We start from the raw sequence: 25513 nt of genomic DNA on the forward strand, positions 1-25513 counted from the left end.
CTGAACTGCCTTCTGGGCCACTCGGCCATTAAGGACTCAGAAGATGATGTGGAAGAATTGCCAGGCTCTCCCTGGCTCTAGGTACTTCTCTTCCTCCACACACTCCTCTGGGCCATGGAAACACTAGTCTTCATCAGGGTCTTCCCAGGTCCTGCCCTCCTTCCATTTCAGCCGGTGGTCTGCAACCCTCTAAGTTCTTCAAGATGAGCATTTCCCACCGAAAGGGGCCACTTTCACAGATTCTCTGAAGCATGCACATCTGGTCCTCTCTGTTCTTCCTCTCCTCAGTGTTGTCTGCTCAGATGCTGAAGGCGGGGTTTGGGGACACAGGGACCACTGGGAACTTATAATTATGCCACCTGGAAGGGCAAGGCATAGCCCTGGCGGGCTTAGTTTTGTCGCTGGACTACGAGTCGGTAGATGAACACATCCCCTTTCTTTCCCAAGCACACACAGGCTAGCTGTCTATAAGACACAGAACTGGCTTGCCTGCCTTCCTTTCTTCCTTGTTCCCCGTCTCCATTCCTAACCTGTCACTCATACCTCGTACAACCCTTGTATCTGCTTTGGGGGACTAGGTTCAAGACATTTTGTCTTGAGTTCCTCAAAAAGCAATGTCTCAAAATTTTCTCCTCCTCTCCCAAATGGCTGAGGACTCTCTCCAGGGCCCTGGACTCTAGCCTGCCCCTGCCTCTCCTCTTCCTGGGCTCCCTCCCTCCTGCTGCTTTCCATCTCCTGTAGGTCTGGCTTCCATTATCCTCCCCCACACCCTATGCTGGGGACAGCACATGCGCTCTCACAACAGACAGACAGACAGACAGACAGACAGACAGTGAAGGTTAAGTTCACAGAATCAGAAGTCCATTGCTGAAACTTGTATGACCTGAGCCAGGAGAGGGCCTCAGATGGTTCAACTGGTTTGTGGGGCTACGGCTGTTTGTATCAAGAGCGTGGTTGAACCATTCTTGTTTGCAGTAAGTAGGTTTGGGGAGGGGCCTTGGTGGGCAAAGGGCAGTAAGACAAAGACCAGGGCTGGAGGGCTGGGGTGGCATGAACTCTGGTGACTCTCATGCCTGCTTGGCACCTCCTCTCACTTGTCAGCATCCCTGTAATTCAGGAGCCAGCTTGACTGAGGCTCTAGCTGCTTAACCAGCCTTTTCCTTAGCAAAGAGAAGAGTGTGTCTTCCCTTCTTCCAGTGGTTGGAAGATGGCTCAGGGAACACCTAGATCACCCTGGTGTATATATTTTCTCATAGTTTGGGATCTGCAACTGTTTGCATTTGTAAAAATTATACAATATTGTAACAATGTTTCTTTCCATCTGTATTATGTGCGGTCAGGAGATTGTAATAGCTATGCTTTCAGTTTGGAATGAGTGAGCAGGCAGAAGTTTAAAACGAACAAACAAACAAACAGTGAGTAGCAGACAAAGAGAAGCGGCAGATAGCAAAGCATCATCACATCTAGTGCTGGTGCCCACATCCAGTGCTGGTGCCCACATCCAGTGCTGGTGCCCACATCCAGTGCTGGTGCCCACATCCAGTGCTGGTGCCCACATCCAGTGCTGGTGCTCACATCCAGTGCTGTTGCCCACACCCCAGGCTGACAAGGTCCAGTACAAAACAACGATGGAAGTTAAGGAAATTAACGACACCAGTTAAGGAAACCAGTTGGAGTCCCCAAGTGAGAGTCCTGGGCAGAGCACAGTGTCCCCTCAGGTAAGGCTTCCAAGTAAAAGGACAAATAGCAGCAGACAGATAACATTATCAGACTGGGCACTCAAAATTATCCAGCAGAAACTGTGTAAGTTGAGGCAGTCAACCAGCATTCTTGGTTGAGGATCCTGGTAAGGGTCCTCTGCACGGAGGAGGAGTTTCTGCTTTCTCGTTCCCACTGTAGGGTTTCCTGCTATGGGATAAGCGCTACTAATCTTTGTTGTACTAGTCTACCTTCTAGCGTGCTCAAGGACACGATGTCTTCAACCCCTTAGTTCCTTACTGTTTTCCCTCTCTCTGTTCCAGAGCCAAAGACCAGCTTGACCCGGGACAGGGGGTTTTAGAGGACACTCAACATAAACATTCTTAGGTCTGGAGTGGAGGGCAACCCTGCTTTCCAAGCCAGCTTTTCAGGGAAGCTCAAACAACACATCACAACTCACCAATATAAACCACAATAAAAAAAACCCCACTATTATATAAACCATTTAATTTTTATTACATTTATCGTAAATATGCACTTGTGCAAGCCATGGCACATGTGTAGCAGTCAGTGGAAAATTTGCAAGAGTGGGGTCTCTTCTTCACCTTGTGGTCTCTGGGATTGAACTCGGGTCCTCAGGCTTGATGGCATGCATCTTTACTTAGTGAGCTATCTTGTGGAATCCAACCATTCCTTTTTTTTTTCTTCTATGAATCTTTAGTTGAATATTGACTGACAGCCACACTGACTAGAACAGAGTCCCAGAACTGAAATCACTTGTTGAAAAAATATACAAAATGTAAGGTTTCATCTGTGCCTGTAGTTGAGAAATTGTCTAAAAGTTTCCATTAGGTGACACTCAGTGACGGTGTAATGGTGTTGATTTCTTCGTGTTTGCTTTTATCAACAGATACAGTGTTGCCTTTCTCCTGTTATTAAGGAATAGAACATTCTGTCATGTTCATTGGGCGTTCCTTCTTTTGTTTTCTTGTCTTTGCCTCTGCTTGTTTGCCTTGGAATCCTGTCCTCGTCTCAGCTTTGAAAGCCTCCTTCCCGTGAAGACCAGCCTCTACGAAGATGATGCAAGCCTTTCCCTGTTTTAAACTTCCTTTGTGTCCAGATGCTTCAAAAGTGAGGCAGCTACTTCCTGCAATATTGTTTTCAGGTAAAGCCTGTCTGAGAAAGGCGTAGCTCTTAAATCCAGTGAGTTTTGAAAGTGGACTACCCTCTAGCAAGCTGAATTCTACATTCCACGTGTATGTAAAGATCCACCTCGCTCTTCTCACACAATCCTTTGCCACTGTCCAGCAGAAGAAGTACTCATCTAGTTTCTGGTCCCATGGTTGTGGGCTGGCTCCTGGGTGCTCTGTTGTTGTCTGGTTTCATCACCAAGCTACTCACATTCATTTGCCTGTGGATTACTTTTATACTGCTGAGTAATATTCTTGGGTATTTCACAACCGGGGTTTGTCCATTTCTCTACTTATTATGTTAACAATTTTAATTAAGTTGGTGATCAGTACTTTCTTTCATGATTGTTGATGGTCTGTCTGACAGATATGCCCACTAACAGGTTCTTTTTAAAGTACTTTTTTAAATGCTTAGGTCTCCCTCTTCTTGATGTGGTAGAAATCCATTCCTTTCTTCAAATTATTAGCAGTTTGCATTCCATCCTCTTTTCTCATTGATTTGAAAAGCTGCCTTCATTACTTCCCACAGGAGTAATATTACAAATAACTAACAATTGGCCAGCCGTAGGCCTTGGCTTAGAAAGCTGCTCATTAGTGACAGCTTAGACAGACAGGTCCTATCAATTTCCACCCTGAAGCCGGTTAATCATCTGGGAGCAATTTTACCTTCATCTTGACTGTGAAGTGTCCCGAGTGTTCATCTTTCCGATCATGCTGATTCTCAGCTGCTTTGGAAGTTACACCTAGGTATTTACTGTGTTCTCTGGTTGGTATGATTGGAAATTTTCTGCCATGTGTTCTAAAGTATCTGATGTGCTTGGCTCAATGCCTACTCAGTGCACATTCATTATTGCAGTTAGTATGTCTAAGTTTTTTCCTACCTTGGTGCTGGTGACCAAACACAGGGTCTTAAGAATGTCACTTGCCATGCAGCTTAGGCTGGCTCTACTTCTAAACTCTGAGATGCTGGGATTTTGGTATGAGCAATTAATTACAGATTATCTGGCTCACCCTGCACTTCCGATATTGGGGAGGAAACCCAGAGCCTTGTTTGTGCCAGTCAGGTGTGCTCTATCTCCAGTCTGAATGTTTTTTTTTTTAATTTAACTTTTAATTGCTGGGCTTCTACTAATTCTTGGGTGTTTTCGTATTAGGGGTCTGTCTTTATTTTTGATCATGGACAGGCTCAGTTTGAGACCAGGACTCTGTAAAGCCCTACAGAACCCTGGTTTGTGCTGGTATAGCCCCCTCCCTACACTCAGTTTGCTGCTACAGCCCTTTTATATACGGAGCACAACTCTTTTTTCGAGACAGGGTTTCTCTGTGTAACAGTCTTGGCTGTCCTGGAACTCAGTTTGTAGACCATGCTGGCCTTGAACCCACTGAGATCCGCCTGCCTCTGCCTCCCCAGTGCTGGGATCAAAGGCATGTGCCACTGCCTGGCCAAGCACAACTCTTAATCAGTACACAGCAATCAATACTCCCCACTGCCCACCCAACTCTACCTTTTGAAAGTAATTGCATCTAAGATTATACTCCAAAACTTCCTCATGTAACTTTGGTTCAGGATTGTCTTCCATTCAGTACTCGTAAAATGTCTGATTACTTACTCTACATCTTAATCCTTTCAAGTACTTCTGAACTTCATGCTTCATCTAAATGTTAGCTGGCACGGATCATGCATTATTTTGTACGTAAATTCGGTCGTGTTCTTTTCTATAAGCGGCTGAGCCAGCACTCCTAAGTGCCGTCATTTTCTTCCGCCCTTTCACATTCCACAATTCATCCCTTGGCTGCACAGCTGAGCTATCCTAGTGTACGAAGCTATCTAATGACTATTACCCTGAGATAATGAAAAGAATTTGAGAATTGTTTTAATCCACATACCTAAAGCTTTCTCCAAGTCATGGCCCAAAAATGCTATTAATCTCTGCTCAATCCTACATGGCAAGGCCTAGTAAACAGGCCAGCATCCTAGGTCACTAGTCAGATGCCATGCAGGGTGGACAAGGTGCTCTCTCCTTCATGCTGGACATGGGACTCTGGCAATACCATGCACACAGAATGAGAAGTTATATTCCTCTCCTGATGAAAGGAACTGGACCCAGGGGCGACAGAAACGTGGCCTTTCATGCCCCTCACACACCAGAACGCCAATCATAGGCGCTTGGCCCAGGCCTACTAGATGCCCAGCCAAGTCCCGGCCACAGCCTTGCTGCTGTGAACCGCATCTTAGCAAACCGGAGCGCGGTGGCGGCCACCCAGGGCCTACACCTCCGCAACAGCAGCGGACACTACGCCCCGAGTTCCCACGGCCGCGCTCAAGGCCCTATAACTGGAGCCGCACCCCCAAACGGCGCGCCCGCCGCGGGGCAGGGCGGGGCCCGCTACGCCTGCGCACTCCCTCTGGGTTCGGCGTCCCGGCACGCAGCCCACGTGACCTGTGCCTTGCCCAAGATGGAGGTAGCAACCAGGCCTGGCCGGGCCCCCGCTTCAGTCCGCGCCCCTCTGCGACCCCTTTGACCATGAGACAGGAGCTCATGCACACCATATTGACCCAGGCAATGCCACGGGCTGCCGAGCAGGTCTGGCCAAAGCTTCCAGTCAGTGCCCGCCCCAGCTCCCTGCTCTTTCTCCACAGCGAAGCTCCCATCGCTGGCGCCTGGAGAATCCTCTGTACGCCCCGCTCACCGGGATTGACAATTTCGGGAGCCAATGGGGTTTGGAACTTTTGCAAGGGGGCGGGCAGAGGCGGAGCCTCTTTGTAGTGCCTGCGGAGTGGGGCCGGCTGTTGGGCTACTGTGGGGCGGGCTTAGGACCCACGGACCAATGGAAGGGCAGTTGAGCTCTCGGAGGCGGGGTCGAGCCGTAATTGACGCTTTCTTCATTAGAAACCAGGCAGGGGGCGGGGCCCCCGGGGGGGAGGTGACGCAAGGCCGTTGAAGCCAATGGTTGACGGGCCGCCGGCGGGAGGGGCGGGGCCGGAGCGCCTGACGGGCGTAGGGCGCGGCCTATCCCCGCGCGGCTCTGCGCTCGAGGGGGAGCAGCATCATGGTTCAACGTGGGTCAATTTTTTGTGAATGAGGAGGGGAGGTTGTGGGGCCGCCGCCGCGGAGCACCATCCCCGCCGCCGCCGCCCGAGCCCGAGCCCGCGCGCCTGCTCGCGCCGCCGCCGCCGTCGCCGCGCCGCCTCACGCCCGGCCCCCTCAACGCGGCTGCTGTCGCCGTCGCCGCCCGAGCCCGCCCGCCCGCCGGCGGCGGCGCAGGCTGAGGAGATGCGGCTCGGAGCGCCCGAGCAGGGCTAGACGCGGCCCGCCGCCGCCGCGGTAAGCCACCGGCCGTCATTGTCCGCGCCGCCCGGTCGCTGGCGGCAGGTGGACGCCCGGCCCCGCCGAGGCCTCGGGGCCCTGCGCCGCGGGCTGGCGGGCGGGCGGGAGAGCGGCCTGCGCCGGCGGGCGGGCAGGTGGGCGCGCGGGGGCGGGGGCCGGGGCGTTTATGTAACTTTGTCAGCCTGTGAGTTTGCAGAAAACGCCCCTCGGCGGCGGCAGTCGGCGGGGCGGGGGCCGCGGCTGGGCCCGGACCGCCGCTGGGCTGGCGAGGAGCTGCGCGAGCCCGGGAGGCGACCCGGTGTCCACCCTGAGCGAGGGTTCCGAAGGCACGGCTGTAGCCCACACCGCGGGAGTCGGTCGGAAAGGCCGGGTGTGGAACCCGTGTTCTCCTTTAATGCACACCGAAAATTGTTAATAACTTGCAGCCGCTGATAGCAGTGTTTTGGTTATTGCATGCTGTAAATTGACCTGCTGTGACACGATTTTCAAATAAAGCGTCGCAGAAATTAAACTTAAGTTATTTTAGAACTAATGACTTTCTTAACTAAATCCTAATTGCATTACTGTAGAGACCTACCTAATTGCTTTCTGAGAGCGGCTCTGCCTGCTCGGGGAGGGAGGAAAGGCCTGTGTAGTCACTTTGCCTCCCTGCTTTTCTCTGCTCAGGCTTTTCTGCCTGTTCCCACAAACCACCTAAGCATTTAAGGCCTGGGAGTATTAACGTGTAAACAGCTCTGGCTCTGCCTCACTTTGGGGATAGGGGGATGCTGGCGGCTTGCACCTTGACCTGGTTTCGCTTTTTCCTCCGTGATATGATCGTGGTTGCTGGGAGTTTTAATTGCTTCTGATAATTCCGTGCATTATTTCAGGACCGGCCTGATGAAAGCTAGTGTGGTGTTTCAGAATTTAGCCAGAAAGGGGGTGGGGGTGGGGGTGGGAGGGGAGGTAGTGCTTGGGGAGAGGCAGGGAGGTTGAATTAAGAAAACTCAGCTGCTTGTACACAAATATACACTATAGCAGTTACAAGGCAGCAAAAGTTATTGCAGAATTTTGCAGTCTCTATGGCAACACAATTACTCCATTATAATTGGAAATGCAAAATGCCACCCAGTTAGAAGTTTCATCAGAATGGAGTTTTGAATATCAAAAATATGTGAGATTTAGTTAAAAATTCTTTTTTTTCCCAGGTAGCTTCGGCAGCTCTAGTCTAGGTTCAGTTGTCTATTTTTAAGACCCATCCGCTTTTCCCAGATCTGCCACTCCTCAGGATCTGTGGCATCTTTCCCCAGAAGAACTCCCCGTTTGTGTAGGAGGGAAGTATTTTCATGCCTTTAAAAAACACACACCCGACACACTGTAAGACTTCTATGGTTTTCTGTGTTCTGGCTTTTCTTTTAAAGATCAAATGCCTTCCTAAAGAGCAGTCATCACCCAGAAGAGGCTGGGTTTGCTAGAAGGCAGAGGTAACACTGCCCCCTTTAGGGGTCTGCTGCCTGCTTGTAGGGGAGACGGGAGCCCTGCGGGGGAGGAAGATGACTGTGGACTGCAAACAAGCCTGGAAGGCCTAGGGACCAAGGACAGATGCGACCAAAGCAGCCCTAGCCGGAATGTTCTGTGGTTAGCAACATCAGAGAGCTGTGCAACATAAAATGCCCCCAAATGGCATCTTCTCAGAAGCCTAGGGGCTGCTGCTGCATGAAGTGGGCAAGACAGCATGGCCCTCTGTCTTCGTGGAGCTCCTGGCACTCAGCTTGACTTGGGTTTCAAACCTGTGTTAGGAGGATGCCCCTCTTGATGTTTACCAGAGGAGCTGTAGTACTGGAAGTTTCCATCCGTCGTGGGGCTGCTGCAGCTTAATTTCGTTAGAAGTCTTTCCTTTTAACTACTGCATATTTTTGCCCAGTAATCGACTTCCATTTTCCAGCCTCATTGTGAGGTTTCAATGCAGCATGAATGGCTTTGAATTCCAATCCTTTGATGTTGGGGGTGGCACCAAAGGAAAGGCGACTTTGTGCCGTCCTAATTGCCAGAGCAGAGAGAAATTTCATCACTCCTGTCGAGCTCGTCCATGCCATTTTCTATTGAAAACGGCTGGTTTTTCAGAACTCCGAAGCTGCCATAAGTAATACATTAATACCTGATGTAGGGAGCCAGGGAGATGCAGAAATGAGAGACACCTGCTACTGTTGGCAGGTTGGGCTGGAATTGGGGCTCAGTCCCACGACCAGAGTTTTGGATGGCTCTGAGGCTCTGGGGTGTCTGTGCAGACTTCAGAGGGTGAAGCCAGAGTTGAGCCCATGTCCCATTGGTTGTAACCCATTCTACTCTGGGGTAGGGGCCCCAAAGGGATTTTTGGAGTGACTTTGTTCTGGTCTCCAGTGACCAGCATGCGTCCTGCTATTCAGCCAACTCTGGGCATTAAGTGTGACCCTGACCTTTGAGGTTCAAGGCAGATGACCGAGGGGCAGAGTCAGAAGTGCTGCTGTTGTATTTGAACAGACCCTAGTCCATTCCTACAGAACTCACTGAGCTGAGATGGCCTGTGTTCCTGTCAGGAGGTCGGTTGTTTGCTCTTAGGCTCATGTGAGTGAGCAGGATGGGCTTTGTTTAGGGTGGAATGTGGGCTGGCATCTGCAGCTGCTCATGGCTTTGCTGCTGCCCTTGCCTCCCTGATGTGCCTCCTTACTTCCTGGAAGGCCAGACCAGGCTCCATACAGATGGCCTCCACTGGGACCCTCCATGTAACTCGGCTACGTTAGAATCCTGTAAGCTCTTGAGCAGATCAGACTGTCCTCTCTGGATCAGGGAGATCACACAAATCAGTAGCTAGTGTTTAATGAGCACGCAGTCAGGACCATGGGTCATTCTGTGAGCACTTCCCATCTAGGTTTCCTTTATTGCTCCCGTAGCCACAGGGGATGGGTGATGCTGCACACCCTTTGATGAAGGGATGTGTGAGAGGGATGACAGCCTTGAGTCCCAGAGACTGAGTTCCTCCTTGCCTCTGCTTCTAGGCCAGAGTGAGCCTGTTGTGGAAGGTCAGTGCTGTTGTTTGGACAACAAGCACAGCTACCTTGAGAAGATGATTTGGAATACCTTTCCAGTGTAATGTTGGGCTGTCTGTCCTTGGCTGTCATGGCTCTCTGGGTTTCACCCGGGTCAGGGAAGTAACTGTGAGGCCCTCATGCTGTCTTACTCTGTGTCTTCCGTGTATGGTTTGGGGCCATTGAAAGGCTCTGGGTTCCATCCATAGCATCACAGAAATGGAGGACAGAACAGTTCGATCAGGTTAGCCGATCAGGTTAGCCGATGGTTGCTACCTCCTGTTCCTTGCTTTGGGTCTCTTGAGAAGTCGAGGCTGTATGGGAGGGAGCAGGTGGTGGTGGCAGAAAACGGCCTGTGCTCTGTGTCCGTTTTTAACTAGAGCTGCTTAGCGTTCACTGGTAGTCTGTCAGTTACATGGGAACTTTTTATTGGAAGCATGTATTTGAGGACCACAAACTGAAAAACTACTGCATCTAAGTGTTCTTATCCTAAAAACAGAGCCTTAAGAAAAATTATTGGCAGATGTAACAGTAAGAAAAAAGTCTCTGGAGAAAGACTCCATAATTAAGATTCAGAGGCAAGAGAAAGAATGTGCAACCTATTTGGCCTTTGTGAGATTAATGGTCAGTATATAAAGAGCTTTTGCAAACTAACAATAAAAGGATGGGCTTCCCTGTTACAAGATTAGGAAGGAATGCAAGTAGGCAGATCATAGCTAAGAAAAGACAGCCTAGCTAATAACCCAGTGTAGACGAGATTCCATCTGTGCCCTTTGTATTAGTTTGATAACAGCACCCGGGGCTGTGATAAGGATTCCTGTCCTGTATGGCTTCCTAGAGTATAACAAGTTCTATGTAACCATTGCTTAGACTGGGGCCTAGGCCCATCAGGTATTAAACATATTTGTTCTGTAAAGAGAACAATATATACTCTCATGCAAAATACTTAATTGTTCTCCAGGAAAGTATCAGAATGGCCATTCATTCAAGTGGCAGTTCTGTTATCTTAGAATTTATTCTAATGGAAGACTGTAATACCCACATTGACACCCACGTACATGCAGGGCATGGGACTCTGCCATTTACGGAAGTGCAGCTCCGTGAGTACCCTTGTTGCTGGGGGGGTGGGGGTGGGGACCTCCCTGTGCATGGCAGGCAGGCATTTGGCTCTGAGCAATTTGGCTCTGAGCAGCCTGTAGACTGGCCTTCTAGTTTTAAAGGAGTCTCCAAGGTGATACTGATGGCCATTGGGATATCAGGAAAATGGGGCTTAAGAGACTTTCATTGTTTATATGTGTTGGTGTTGGTTATATGTTTTTGCAGTATAAAAAAATTAAAATGATACTATAGTTGTATTAAAACAATTGGTATTGCTCATTTTTTTTTTTAAAGGAGAATAACCAGGTCCTTGGGAAGCTAATAGATACACTTAGCATTAGAAGAATCTGAGATTGTTGCTCTGAGTCACTCCTAAGCTCTCCAAGGTGGGGCTAGCCTCCTGGGTCTGCTCTGCTCTGGTACAGTCCATGTTGCAGGCTGTTCCTAATGGACCTCTGCGAAAGCAGACCTCTGCCCAGCTCTCCCTTCAGGAAATCCTGTCAAGGCTTCTCTGAGACCCCGAGAGCCTGCGGGTCCTAGCCTCTGGCTTCCTGGCCTTCACTCATGGTGTTTGCCTCATTGCCGAGCTTTCTCTGCCTGCTTTGCCTCCTCTCTTCTTCTTGAGCCTCTTTGGTCAGGGCCTTTGCACATACGCTCCTCTTGCCTGTCTTCCTCAGTCCTTCGCTTCAGTCTTCTGTTCAGCTTAGAGGCTTTCCTCCTCCTTCCTCACGTTCTCCACTTGTGCAATGTCAATAAGTTGTTGTGACATGAGTTGTTTAATGTCATCTCTTGCTGGCCGAAGACTTCAAGGAGTCAAAAGGCCAAGAATGCCTCATGTCTGCTTTGTGCCTGGTACGCGGCAGCTCGGGTACCTGATGAATGGGTGGGCAATGCAGTGCAGGCATTGGAGGCAGAGCTGTGTGAGGACGTACACCCAGCCCATTGCTCCTGTGCAGTCTGCTTGTGTTCTGGAATTGCCTGTTCCCTAGCCGCCACCCCCCCCCCCCCCCCCCCCCCCCCCCCCCCCCCCCAGCATCTGGGAACTTCTTGCTCCTGATTTTGGAGATTACACGCTGTTAAGTAGATCCATAAATACAAGTGAAGTGGATTCTGTGATGTAGCAAGGAGTGAGAGGCAGAAAGGACTTAAACACAGCTGCCAAGTAGCAAATGGGCCATTGTGCCTGGCCGGGGCAAATGCGCCCAGCTTGTCCCTCGGGTGGGTGGAAGAGGCTGGCTGTGGTATTCAAGGTGACAAGCTGCTGCTCCTGTTAAAGGCAGTTTCCCTGTTTGTTTTAATTTGGAATTAATAACATTACTTAGTCATTTCTTATTTAACCTCATAATTTTAACATGATCCCTTAATAAGGTTGCATACATAAACATTTTAGAGTCTGCTCTGTTTAAAGCTGCATGTTGAGCTCTGTTAGTTTACTGTTGTCTATGAAGTATTCCGTCTGTGTGAGTCAAGAGCTTTTGTTGGATTGATGTTTAAGCTTGAGACAATAAATCATCTATGACTTGAAAGCCTGAAGCAGTATTCCAAGTGGGAGTGCTGTCCCAATGGTGAGGAATGGTGACTCCCTCATTGGTTTTACGGGCTGTTTTTTGCTAGAGTAGTTCTTTTTGAAGCAGCAGTTTTTATGCTTCTCTTACCCCTGGTCTCTGGTGCTGAGGAAGAAGGTCCTGAATATTTCTAATGGATCTTTTATTTGTTTTCTAAGTATTCATCCTGCTCACAATTGTGCCCAGGTTATAGTTTCAGACGAGGCTTGGGAGATGGGACTCCGTTGAACACCTGCTTTGTGGCTGGCACAGAGGTCTGGAGGATCCCAGACCTCCTTCCTACCACTGGCCACCAGAAAGAAACAGATGCAGATAGGGACCTAGAAGAGCACCAGCCATACACCAGGTGCTTAAGGTTACCATCCCAAGAACCAGCGTTGTGGGAAGCATGAAGAGAGGAGGCTGAGAGGGCTCCTGGTGGCTGGGGTGGCTGGGCTGGCAAGAGGCTGAGCAAGTTGGGGGAGGGGTGTTTGTCTGAGAGTAAGCAGGTGTGGTCTTTTTGAGTCAGAGTCGGAGTGGTGGGATTGCATCAGGGTAGGAAGGCCCTCATGGCGGGATGATGGCCCAGCTCTAAGGACTGCATAGCTGGAGTGTGTGAGCAGAGAAGACCTGGATATTCTTGTGCTGGCTGCAGGGGGCTTGTCCTTGTGAAGGACTGCTGTGCCTTGCCGTGCCGTCATCTGGTGTCGAATGTGGCTGCCTTCCCTTGGTTCTGTTCCTTATGCCCATGCCTGGCTCTGCTGCTGATGGACCTAACCTCTCTGACTGTCTTGAGGCACATCTTCAAGGCTCCCAGGTAGTGCTCTGGTTTGAGCACCATCATGAAGGACCCCTTGTGTCAAGCTTGGGTCACTCTACTCTGAGGCTGGAGCTGCAGGCTGAGGGGACGGGGTTCAGTCTCTCTTTCAAATGCTGCTGTTGAGAACTTCCTCTGTGACCCACCCAGGACCTCTTAGAGAAGAAGCTTATTCAGATGCTTGCTGGGAACCAGTGGAGGAAAAGCTCTCACCTTGACATCAGTGTCTGCAGCAAAGCCCGGTACCAAAGCCGTTGGATGTGGGTTCATGTCATTGCAGTAGTGTGGCGCGACCCACAGTCCCTGCTCTTCTGTGCCCTTTAAAGCTTGCGCACATCTGAACTCATGCTAGAGCCCTGCCATCCACGAGCTGAGGTTTGTGCTGTAGCCTCCCGGGCAGGGGATACAGGTTGGTCAGTTGGTCTAAGGTGCTCTTGGACTTTAAAGAGCTTAGGGAGTAGTTGGTAAATGCCACAGTGGGTAAGGCCCCTTTTGTTATGGTATTTCTGTGAAGTCTGTACTAGGTAGAACTGGCATTGGTGATCTGTCCCCTTTCTGTGGGACATTTCTGTGCAGCTCCTGTGTTTTTCTTCCCTTGACTCTCTGAGCTGGAGGGACACATCCAGGACTGCGGAGTGAGTTCTCAACTTTTCTGGTAAGTTCCTTTTCCATAGCAGGTTGTTGCCTTTCATTTTTACTGCCCTGTACATTCTGCAGCAGCCCCAGGGTCTCCTGCACTTGTCAGCTGAAGTGGCAGCTGACCTGAAAGGTCTGTGCTTTGGTACCCATTGAAGTCCTCAGGCAGCAGGCTGGCTCTTCTCTCCGGCAGCTGGCATGGAGCAAGCCACAGCGCTGGGCCTTTGGAAGAGCATGTTGGGATTTAGAGTTAGTCAATAGTCCTTCCTAAAGAAGAACATTTCCTCCATTAGGTTAGATTGTGATCATCATTTGGGTGAACTTTGGTGACAGATTTTCAGAATCTAAGTGGGAATATAGCTAGAAGAATAAAGAGGCCAACAATGGGGCTTTACTTGTCTGAGGTGCCTTGTCTTCTGGCTCCTTAGGTGGGCTGATTGCAGGTGTGGGGATGTATGCGTGGCTCTGCTCATCTTGGTGCTGTTGGCCTCTGGTATAGGATGATGGTTCTGAAGCTGACTTTCCACGGCTCTGGGGTGTTGGAGACAGAGCATGAGTGTTGAGTGAAGCCTGAGTTGAACCCCACAGCTTGACCTTTTTGACTTCCTTGTCTGGCTGACATTGCATCTCTTGCCATCTGTAGGATGGAGGGAGAGGAGACCCACTGGAGGTTCCAGACAAGTGGACTCACCAAGGCCTGGTCCTCATCTCCCTGTCTGTTTTCTCTTTCCCCACCTTAGGCTGCTCATTATTTGCTTTGCTTGTAGGCCTCTGGTAGGAATAGTGGGAAGGGCAGAATATGTCATCTGCAGGGCTGTTGGTGTCTGGGCCTTTGATGCAACTGCAGGACTTTCTGAGGCCTGCCCCAGCTTAGGGTATCTCTGCATCTGTCAGAATTGTGGTTGGGAGGCCTCCCTGCAGGGACCTTAGTATCATTTGGGAGCAAGAATTTATCTGTCTTTTGTTTTTGTGGAGGATGTTATGTAGCTTGTGGATACCAAGGACTTGAGGGCTCAAGATAATTGCTTTTGGAATGCTATGAGCCCCTCAGGGCACTGTGTATGTTACGGTCCCTTCCTGCAGACAGGGCCTGACCTATGATTGTAGCTGCCTTGTCAGTGAGTCTGCACGGCTTTTTGATGTGATGTGTACCTGGGCCAGTGGTGCTGCCCTGTTTCCCAGAGGGGCTGTGAAGTGGCCTGATGACCTTTTTGTGATGAGTCCCTATTGTCAGCACACTACCAGGTGTTGTGGAAAAGAGCTGTTTTGTGGTCCTGGGCCACAAATGCAGTTGCTAAGGGTTTCCCCGTTCCCTGCATCTGGGTGATTTCCATCCTCCTCCTCTTCACTGTTCCCCCTTGATATGAGCAGGAATCACTGTCATCCTAGGCAAGCTAACAGTGACTGGAGGGACGATTCATGACAGGATGCTCAGGATGTGGATGCTGTAGGCATGTAACAGTGTGTGGTGGCACAGCAAGGGACAGAGACCCTGTGGAGGGCAAGAAGGACTGAGGGAAGAGTGCAGGCCATGTGCACTCTCCATGGGATTGCACCCTGGAAGAAAGCCCCTGAGGAATGGAGGCACATAGAGGAGGGGACATAGAGTCAGGTTATGTCCTTCTGAGATGACTAAAAAGGAGGCATACAGTGGTTCTGAGTGTCAAGCAGATCTTTCTGATGTTAGCTTTATCAGGTAGGGTCTCTCCACGCAATCACTTACTCTGGGAAATTGATTGGCCCACTTTCCAAAGTACAGATGGAGGAAGTGTTCCAGCAGGGCGGGAGCTGGCTCCTTTACAATGTTTAAGGATTCTCCCCACCCCCCATCCCCCTTGCACCTGGTCTTAGAAGAGTCAGCTTCATGGGTGACAGGGCCCTGCTAAATGTCCCAGAACTCCTTTACTGCATGCCCTTAAGGAAGGACCATATTTGCTCCTGCAGAGTCTTAAGTTCGTACTGCTTGGTCTGGCTTTGGTCTTACAACATCTCTGAGTCAGGCACTGCCATGAGAAGCACAGCCTGCACAGCGTGGCTCAGCCTACATGCTGGTGCTGGGCTCGCCTCGCCTCTTCCGGAAACTGGCTAGGACATCAGCCTCCTCCTATGGAAATGGCTGCTGTCTAGAGGGAGGGAGCGGGAAGGGATGCTGAGGAGGGCGGCAGTTGCTAGGTTGCTGCCATCATTATGAAGCACCTGGATCTTTCTTGGGCTCTGCAGCAGTTCTGGAGCAGTCCTTGAGTGAGCTCAGGCTTACAGCACAGGCCGTGCTGAACACTTTGCAGACCTGAATCCCATGTGATCCTCTCTATGGGAAGAATGATTTGCTTAGGAGGTGAAGTGTGCTCGGCAAGGTCAGCTGGAGGGCCTGGGTGGGATTCTCTAGTGGTGTGTGTACATGACTGCCATAGTGTCTTGCAGAGACAGGGTCCTGCTTTATTCTATCTCCACTGGCTAACTGGAGAATACAGATGACCTCAGAGAGGGACTCAGCACCAACATGGGTCTAGTGGTGCCACTGGGTGGAACGAGATTATGTTGTGGAGTGTGGTTGTAGTCCAGTGAGGTAGATGTTCATGACTGGGGTCCTAAGTCAACAGAAGGGTGGAGGGCAGACCAGGGCCGCAGTAACTGGGCTGCACAGAAGCCCAGAGGGTAGGGCTTCCAGGCCCACTAGCCAGCTTCCCTGTGTGGCTGGCCTTGCTCCTTATGGCTGTTAGTTAGTTGCCTGATGATGCTTCTGCCATAGGTAGGAGTGAGCAGATGCCAAGTGTCTCCTGAGAAGACGTAGTACAAATAGAGCTCAGGCCCAGTCAGTGACCCATACCATACCTCTTCCTGTGTGCCAGTGAGATTTTGGAAGGAATATACTTTGGAATCTGACCGAGGGGCTTCAGAGCCTGGGCTTTTTGGTCCTCCAGCCTGTGGCAGGCCACAGAGTCAACTGTTCAGCTTCCTGGCCTCAGTCTGTTCATTTACAGCTTGGGTAAGAGAATTTCTGTCTCTGAAAATTTCTGTTATCAGGCAGAATGCAGAGGTTGGCGGCCCAACCCCCAACCTTGCCCCAGCATGAGAGGAATTAGCTTCACTACCTTCTGAGGCCCACATGCGTGGGGTCAGCTGTATCTTGCTATGCTGCTTTAGTGTCTAGCATGGACCAGGCCCAGTGCTATCATTATGTATGGGCCCTTCTGCCCCATAGCTTGGAAGCTCTTGCTTCTAGCCTACCACTGAAAAAGCTGATGTTCCTAGCGCAGCAAGTTCCATGGTGAGGGCCATGGGTTCAAGTTAGCAGCTGCTCTGAGTCTGTACCTTTTTTACCTTCATATTAATTGGGTACACAGTGGAGTAGTACATCAATTGGAAGGGCAGGGCTCATTTGGAGTCTAACTTTGGGTGGTTAAAGTGTGTGATGAGGGACTTAGACTTTGAGAAACAGGACAGGTGTGCATCTGGTGTGGTTGTGTGTGAGCTATTCTCTTGGCATTTGCCTGGCTTTTCCTGTTTTCTTGTCTGCACAACCAGAGTGGTGGGACTTTGCCATGGCTGAGTTGTGTGAGGATCAAGTATTACATCCCTGGCAGCAGGCACAGGCTAGCCACAGATACTTGTGTGGAGGGAGGCAGCAGCTGTTTTAGCCTTGCTATGCTATGCCTAGTGTGGAGCGTATTCTGACCAGAGAGGTGCCTGCACACCCTTCACAGGTTTCCTGACTTAGGAGGCAAGGTGGAAGATTCTCATAGTGGTTGTGTTGGTGGCTTATGTTCCTGGGCAAAGCACACTGAGGACCTGTACCATGGGTGGCAAGACTCAGGCAGGAAGTGGCCTCGTGGAACAGGCTGGGGAATGTTTTGGCCACTGGTTGATATTGTGGGCTTGGCAATTGTTTTGGCAGGTGACCTTGTTTATGCCGTTTGTTAGCTACCCTCCCCTTTCCCTTTCTTCAACCCTGCTTCAGCTCTGGGAATGCAACCCTTGCCCCTGTGCATGTACATAGATATGCACACACAGCTCTCATTTGCGTGTGTGCAAACACATGCGCACACACACACACACACACACACACACACACACACACACACACACGTGTGCGTGTGTGCACTCATAGACATACATGCCTGCACACTGGAGCCCACATCCAGCATGAATTTAAATTTCTCTCACAGATTCCTGGTGGGAAGAGGGCCAGCCGGTGCTCATTCTCTTCACCATTACTTACTGAGGAACTGTGGAGTTTTGGGGCTCTGTGTTTGTGGTGGTGGTTAGGGTTAGGGTAATGAGATCCTTGCTTAGGGAGTATGGTCCTTCCCCAGTTCTTCTCTGCATGGAGATTCTGGGCCTTAATCTTTAAAGTCAAGAATACTGAGTAGTCCTCTCCAGGGCAGAAGTCCTAAGTGTCGTCTCATCAAATGGCCTTGAATGGGCCAGGTATTGGGAGGATAAGGCCTTCTGAGGGTTCTGGGCCTTGGTTCTTAGACTTCAGAAATTGGCCAGGAGTTATACTTAGATTTAGTGCTGACCTCTTTTCCTTAGGGCGTTCCTCTTAATTTTTCAGGTACAACTGTGGCCTCAATCTTTGCCAGGCTAACCCTGGAGGTTGGAGGATGCTTCTGCCTGGAGGACTCCACCCTCCATCTTTTTGTGGCTCCATATTGTCCATTTTGTTCTTGGAATCATCCAGGGCCCCAGGCTTTGTCCATTCTTGGCTTGCCGGTTCTGGTGTCCATGGAAATTTACCATAGCTTCATACTCTTCCTTGGAAATTAGCCTCAAAGCTGTGTTACATGGGTCATCCTGTGGCCAGGACCACTGTGACCCATTCCTGGTGGTCTTGGTGTTATTTCTGCCTTTGGTGCCATCTCTTTCCATGTCAGTACTGATAATCCCTCTTAATTTCCTGTTTCTGTTGATGCTCTCTTGGTGTGACATGAACTTCTTCTGTGGATGCTCCAGGGATGCCTTCCTGGCTTGGACCGAATCCTCCCTCGGACCCTAGCCTCCAGTTTTTCTCCTTGTCGCCCTGTACTGTCGTCTTTCTCCTTCACCCTGGTCATACCATTCTTCCCTCTCATTTCTGCTTCATCCTCAGGGTTTTCCTGCTTCATGTAGGTTCCTTTCTGCATCCTCAGTGGGCACATTGCTTGGGCCCCGCTTGGGACACTCCTGGGCTTTTTTGTTCCAGGTCTTTATGAATTCTTGCCTTGGGCTGGTTTGGGGTTGTTAGGACAGAGCTGCAGATGATTGAGGTGATTGCCTAAGTAGCCTCTGATGGCCAGACAACCCACTCTTGACTCCAGTGACAGTATCACAGCCTTCTGGCTTTTTTGGTACTGACCATTGTCTTTCCCTGCCTCCTGTCCTTTGGGTGAGTTATGAGGAGTAGTGGATAAGGCCACCATTAAGGACTCCAAGGCTTGTCATGTTACCTCTTCCTATCCTGGAACCAAAGTAGGTGTGTGCTGCTCGGACACAGCTAAACCTCATGCCTGGAGTTGCAGCTGTTCACAGGCTTGAGGCTAGGAATAGGTTGCTTCTGGGCACCTCCTTTTTGTTTTGTTTTGTTTTTTTCTTTTTCTTTTTTTTTTGAGACAGGGTTTCTCCGTGTAGTTTTGGTGCCTGTCCTGGATCTCGCTCTGTAGACCAGGCTGGCCTCAAACTCACAGAGATCCATCTGGCTCTGCCTCCCGAGTGCTGGGATTAAAAGCGTGCACCACTGCTGCCTGGTTTGTTTTGTTTTTTTCAAGACAGGGTTTCTCTGTGTAGTCCTGGCTGTCCTGGAACTTGCTCTGTAGATCAGGCTGGCCTCTAACTCAGAGATTCACCTGTCTCTGTCTCCCAAGTGCTGGAATTAAAGGTGTGCTCCACTACACCATTGCCCTGTTTACCTTCTCCATATTGAGCTGAACTAGGGTAGAGCTCGCCTGCCATTAAGCTGGCAGAGGGTGGCCAGAATCCTCCTTTCCTTTGGACCTTGAAGGGTTCCAGGACAGGGTGCTTCCTCCTTTTGAGAGTAGCTGTCCTGTATGTCTGAGTATACAGAGAGTGAGAACATGTTCTTTGCCTCCTGGTATGAGGGAGACCAGGAGGCAGCAAAGTTCAACTGAGAGGCAGTGCTAGTTAGTACTGGAGAGAGGGCTTTCTCCCACTGTGGGGTGGGGGGTTGTTTGAGCCCCAGTCCTGTGAGTCCTGACTCCTGAAAGACCCATGAGGACAGGGCATACCCCGTGGAAGTCAGAATCCTGGCTTCTTGTGTACCTGTGTGTGTGTGTGTGTGTGTGTGTGTGTGTGCGCGCGCGCGCGCCATCTAGTATTTGTTTTCTCCCACATCTGGGCTTACTAGTGCCCCTGCACTGGCTCCTTCCCACAGCAGTGTAGGAACCCGGGGGACATACAAGGAGACACTTCTCCTTAAAGCCCATCACTGTGTCCTTGGCCCATGGATTCATGAATATAGAAGTTTATCTGAAACTGTTAAAACATCACACTTGGACAGGCGTCATGGTGCATGCCTTTAATCCCAGCATTCTGGAGGCAGAGGCAGACAGATGTCTGTGAGTTTGAGGCCAGCCTGGTCTACAAAGTGAGTTCCAGGACAGCCAGGGCTGTTACACAAAGAAACCCTGTCTTGAAAAACCAAAAGAAAAAAAAAACCCCAACAACAAAACGAGTATTACCCTTGTCCATATGTAATGCAGTGAACATTTTAGGGCTAAAAGCAGAGGGGCCTTGGGAGTGTGCCTAGCCACAGCCAGTATGTGGTGAAGCGGCCAGACCCATCTTTGCAGTCAGCACTTGCTCCTTTGGAGGAAGGGCAGTTCTTTTTTATTGACGGTTTACCCACAGAGGGGAGATAAAACCTTGCAAATGCCATTTTGCTTATAGCTGAAAGGGTTGTGGATCTTTGGAGTTCACCAGGTATCCTAGGCATCTCAGATTAAGAACACCTGATCTATCAAGCATTCAGTACTTAGAACCTGCATGTCTCAGTGCTGGTTTTGCATGCAGCCAGCTCTTAGCCGTGGTCAGAGATGTCCTGGGGTCATTTCTGTCTCCCTGTCCAGAGTGTTGTTGGAGGAGATAGTACACTGTTCCCTGTTACTCAGTTTCTGCAGAGGTGAGCTGGCCAGCTCAGATGCCAGTGTCTGTTGGCTCCCTGAGCATTGTTCAGACACTTATGTCTCTCAGTTTCTCTTCCTTGGTTCCTGTTCCTGTCCTTGTTGGCCACGATTGGGCTTTTCTGCATACCCTACAGAATTGTATGGACCAGCATCCTCTTTGCTTTCTTATTTCCATTCTGTATCTATTTCTTTTCCTCTCTCAGTGTATGGGTCAGCCTCTTAGCCTAGTCACCTGAGAGGAGTGCTGTGAGTTGTTCGGACTGGGGCTGTCTTTCATTCAGAACAGGGAAGACTCAGTTTGACTGCCCAGTCCCGCAGTGTATGGGGTTTGGAGATGAACTTGTCTTGGTGTTGCTCTACCCTTGACCTTGACCTTGCTGTGAATTTCTCTGAGATTCTTGGAATGTTCAGGTATAAGGTACTTGTTCTTCCCAGATGGTTCCACTTGATTAAGAGAGGACTTCACATACCTGAGCACTGTCAGATCTGTTTTCTAGGTCTGACTCAATCTCTGCACAGATTACAGACTCACAGTTTGTTGACAAGTCATTTATACTCTAGATTGAAGTTTGTGACTGACATAGGTCTGCTCAAGACTGCACCCATTATGGGAAGAGCAGGGCCAGGCCCCTTTGGTGAAGGGCAGTGCTGGATCTGCAGTGATGTGGAGATTCCCCTGAGCATCTGGGATCGGGTGGCACAGGAACCAGGTGTCTTCTGGGTACTGGAGAGACCAGAGCAAGATGAGTGTGCTGTTAGATAGGTGCCTTTAGCATGGGTATGTTAACCTCAGAGGTACCTCTCATCTGGTCTTACGATAAAGTAGAAGCTGTTACTTGGGTTGGGCTGTGTCCTGGGAAGCTCTGGCCCACCTGTCCCTGTTGTGGGGGCCTCTGGAGGAGTGGGCAAAACTATATAAGGGGAGGGCCCTACAACTCTTGGGGTTTATCCTCAGTTTCTGTGAGGTGGCCCATTCAGGTTACTACTGGGTAGTCCTCGTTTACATGATCAGAAAGGTATATAATGAGAATTTTGTTTCTTGATTGCCTGACTATTTTTATTAAAGCATTTCTAATATCATTAATATTAAGGGAACTAAATTGAAAGAATAGATCAGCAATACAAATAAGCAGTTACTGTAATTGGGAAAATACTAATGATTTAATTTGCATATGTGGCAGAAGCATTTTTTATGACTGCCTTGATAATAAAAGACAGGCTGAGTAGCACAAATGCAAGCAAATGAAGAAATCCATTAATTCTCCTATTCATTTAAAAAATGGTATTCCCGGCTTTTACAGTGACAGTTTAATAATTAGGGTGCCTAATTTTAATCTGTTCCGTGGGTGCACACCCTGCCTAGCTTGGGCAGCCAGCTGCCAGTGGTGGGATTCTGTGCTCAGCTGAAAGAGCACGGGAAGCTGGGGCCCTGGTATTGAAGCCACAGTGATCCCCTTGGCTGTGTGATTTCCATTGCCATGGAGCATGTAAGCCAGTCTTGCTGGAGACCGTGGTGACTTGAATCACTCAGGATTGAGTCTGTTGGAGGGTTCTCATCCCTAGGCGTTTTTGACCTATCCTTCCTCAGGAGCCATTTAACAGTGAAGGAGATGGTCTGGGTTGTCATAACAAGCTGTGCTTGTGGTGCTAGGTTGAGGCCAGGCTCCTGAGCATCCTGCAGTAACTACAGGATACCATGCGCACCGCCCCGCGCCCCCCCCCCCCCATCCACAAATGCTGCCAGTACTGACCTAGAAGCCCTGACAAGAACGCTTCTGGAACATGAGAAGCAAAGGACACTGCAGTAGAGGAGGGTGGATCTGCTGCACAGTCAGAGAGACTAAACCACTTGGGGGCAAGTTACACACATCATTTCTAGTTTGGGGGCGAGGAAATGAAGTCAGCTCTCATTTACATATTTTGCATTTGAATGAAGTGTACCTTTATTCTTTCCTTTTCCGATCTTTTCATTTCTGTCTCTAAGCTTTGGAAGATGGGTCTAGATTCCCCAGAACTTTAGTTTCTTAGCAGAGCAGTCAGATACAGTTAAAGAGGCGTATTTGTGTGGTAGTAACTATACAGAATGAAAGGAGACTGCTCAACTGTAGTACATTTTTAGAATATGCAAAACAATGCACTGAGTGAGAGTCCTTGGTCTTGCCCTGCAGCTCCCTGGCTGCAGTTTCCATTGCAGTGGGGAAGAGAGACAGTCAGTAGGTGGCATGTCACACTGGGTCCAAGATTGTTTCCTTTACTGTGACATGATATGCTTCTCCCATGTCTGGGTGACAGTTGAGTTTCTGTAAATACATGTACGTGTTCTGATGTTGTGTTGACTACCGTTTGTCCCCAGTTGTCTTGCCAGCAGCTGGGATGTGAACATGGCTGTTGTTCTCGGCAGCCTGCAGGTTCTAAGGAAGGTGCTGGTCACTGTGCACTGGAGGTTTGCATGAGTGCCTTTCCTTGTTCTCTGAAGTGGGCTAGAAAGGCTAAGTAGAAGAGGACAGGCAACATGGCTCTGAAAGGAGGGGACATAGAGGGAAGGAGCCATATAACCATGTCATTTGACAATCTGTTGTATTTGTGTGGAGCCTCTTAGATTAAAAAGTGTGAAACTTGGCTCTAACCATCTGAAGGTGTACTGTTCAGTAGCATCAATTCAGTCACAACCAACTGCAGAATATTCTCAGAACTCAAACTATGCATGCTGTAGTAGTGTTGAAAGGTGGGTGGCTATTGTAAAATGCAGGCTCTTGTTGGTCCCATGGTAAGCACAAACACTTGTTCTCCCAAACACACACACACACACACACACACACACACACACACACACACACGATGGGATGAGACCAGTGTTTGTAAGTGTGTGTGTGTTATACAAGCGTTATACCACATACTCGGAGAGGTACTCCTGTAGCAGAAATATGTGCTATGTAGCAGTAGTTTATATTTTGCGGTTAATAATGCATAACATACTGTATAATTTCAAAGTACATTCATTGTGGACATGTGTGTGTGCGTGAGTATGTACCTGGGTAATTGACTAGAGGCTTTGGGGAACAAGACCCATGAGTCACTGCAGGACTTGTAGCTCTTCACCGTTACTCCTTGCTGACAAGGTCCAAACTCCAAACCTGATCAGGCTGTCTGCCTTTGTTCTCTACAGGAATCAAACTCAGTTCTAGGCCATGTTTCTCAGGGGTCAGGATTTGAGACTTTGCATTGTCTCTGCCCTGGGTCATGTCCTCCTTTTTCATGCCTAGTCCTGGACCAGTGGGAATTGGTACTGCTAGTAGGGACAGGCCAGTGATTCCTCACCATACCCCTGCCTGAAGGCCATGGCAGTCTACATTGTTTTCTCACTGCAGTTACCATGAGGCCTAGACCTGGGGAATTGCCTGTAGTTGTCTGGCATCCTCAGTGCCTGTGAGAGGGCCAGACCTCATTCATAGACTTACTGTTCTTTCTCAATGATCTGATGAGGCAGGTACCATTAGCTGTTTCCTAGGGTTCTTCGAGTTTCCAGTGCAGAGAACCATCATGTGGTTCTGGAGATGCAGAGCCTGCATCAGGGCCCAGCCCAGCCAAGCTCAGCTTGGACTGGTGCTCTGTGGGGCTTTTTGGGGATGGAACCCCAGTGGTGTGAAGACAGGATAAGGGTGACCAGTCCATGAGCTGAGAGGGCAGCTAACCCAAGAAGACCATTGACCACACCATCCTGGAGCAGGTGGTTTGAAGGCTGGGGCACTAACACCACCTCCAGGGATTCGGTTTTCTTGGACAGCAGGAATCACATCCGGAGGACTGACTGCACTAGGACTTTGCAGAGAAGCCTGGAAGACATGGGCAGCTGGCAGCCCTGTGGGCAGGTGGGAGCTGATTGGGTATTGTCTGCTCAGGTGTTTGAGCTCCCATTTATTAATCATTGCCAGCACTTACAGTGGCATCATGAGGACTCTCTTATTTTCAGGCAGGCGGCCTGCTCATGACCAGGGCTCACATACCTCTACCTGTTGTGGGACCCCACAATTGAGTCCCACTTTTTCCAGACTTGCCCCAAACTCTTCTCATGTACTCTTGTGCTCTTTGGATGGTAAGTCTCAGTTTTCCTCTCTTCATCCCTGAAGTTTCCTGCCTCCCAGCTTTAGCACCTCTGATTTGTCTGTGGGAAGGCCAGGTCTCCTTCCTACTCCTTGCCTGCTTCTACCCTGGAGTTCATTGCTTTTGGCACTTCACATCTCCATGACTTGCCCTATGGAAACATGTTGTTCCAAAGATCCCCTCTTGTGATCAATGGGTTGGTGCAGGTCATTTTTCCATGAAAATGGAGAGTTGGGAGTTGGGTGCAGCTGGAGGCCTGCAAACTTTGTTTCTGAAAGGCCATTTTATCAGAGACAGAATCTTCTCAGAGAGGAGAGTAAGATACACACGTCCTCATTGGAGTAAAAGAGGACTCAAAAGACAAAGTATGGTGGGTCCCTAGGTGCAGCCTCAGGGTAGCTGCTGAGAGCAGGCAGCTCAAGGGCCTGCAAATGACATTGGGAAGTCCTTTGTGCAGGGAGGTAAGGCCATGGCCCTATAGCTGTGCCTCTCAGTGTAGTAGTCTTGACACTCTCCAGATATGTATGTATAGTGTGGAGACTGGCAGCTGTGTACACACCATTCTTTGACTGGTTCTTAGCTTCTTTGCCTCCCAGGCCCCAGGCACCCCATTCCATATTCCTGTTGAGGTCATTACCTGTAGCTAGAGTTTTCCTGCCTTGCCCACAGTCGGGACAAATCTCTCTCACCAGCTAGTCCCCCAGCCACTCAGACCCAACCAAGTAAACAAGAGACTTATATTGGTTACAAACTGTATGGCCGTGGCAGGCTTCTTGCTAACTGTTCTTATAGCTTAAATTAATCCATTTCTATAAATCTATACCTTGCCACGTTGCTTGTGGCTTACCGGCATCTTCACATGCTGCTTGTCCTGGCTGGCAGTGACTCCTTCCGCCTTCCTGTTCTCTCAATTCTCCTCTCTGTTAGTTCCGCCTATA

The 25513-nt window shown here is 49.7% G+C and overlaps 1 protein-coding gene across 12 annotated transcripts in view; it reads left to right on the forward strand.

The window, feature by feature from the left end:
* The first annotated feature begins 5889 nt into the window (after positions 1-5889).
* Positions 5890-25513, forward strand: part of Hdac4 (histone deacetylase 4) — a 271390-nt gene continuing 251766 nt past the window's right edge. For 10 of the 12 annotated variants that reach the window (XM_052750403.1, XM_052750392.1, XM_052750398.1 and 7 more), the window contains exon 1: positions 6092-6214. The gene's annotated coding sequence lies outside the window, so the exon portion shown is untranslated. Of the gene's footprint in view, positions 5950-6091; positions 6215-25513 lie in introns of those variants that run through there. The other 2 variants (XM_052750393.1, XM_052750404.1) reach the window with 2 other exon arrangements.

Source organism: Peromyscus californicus, unplaced genomic scaffold, assembly GCF_007827085.1.
Source record: "Peromyscus californicus insignis strain IS unplaced genomic scaffold, ASM782708v3 Scaffold_21__1_contigs__length_65335640, whole genome shotgun sequence".
NCBI classification, from domain to species: Eukaryota; Metazoa; Chordata; class Mammalia; order Rodentia; family Cricetidae; genus Peromyscus; species Peromyscus californicus.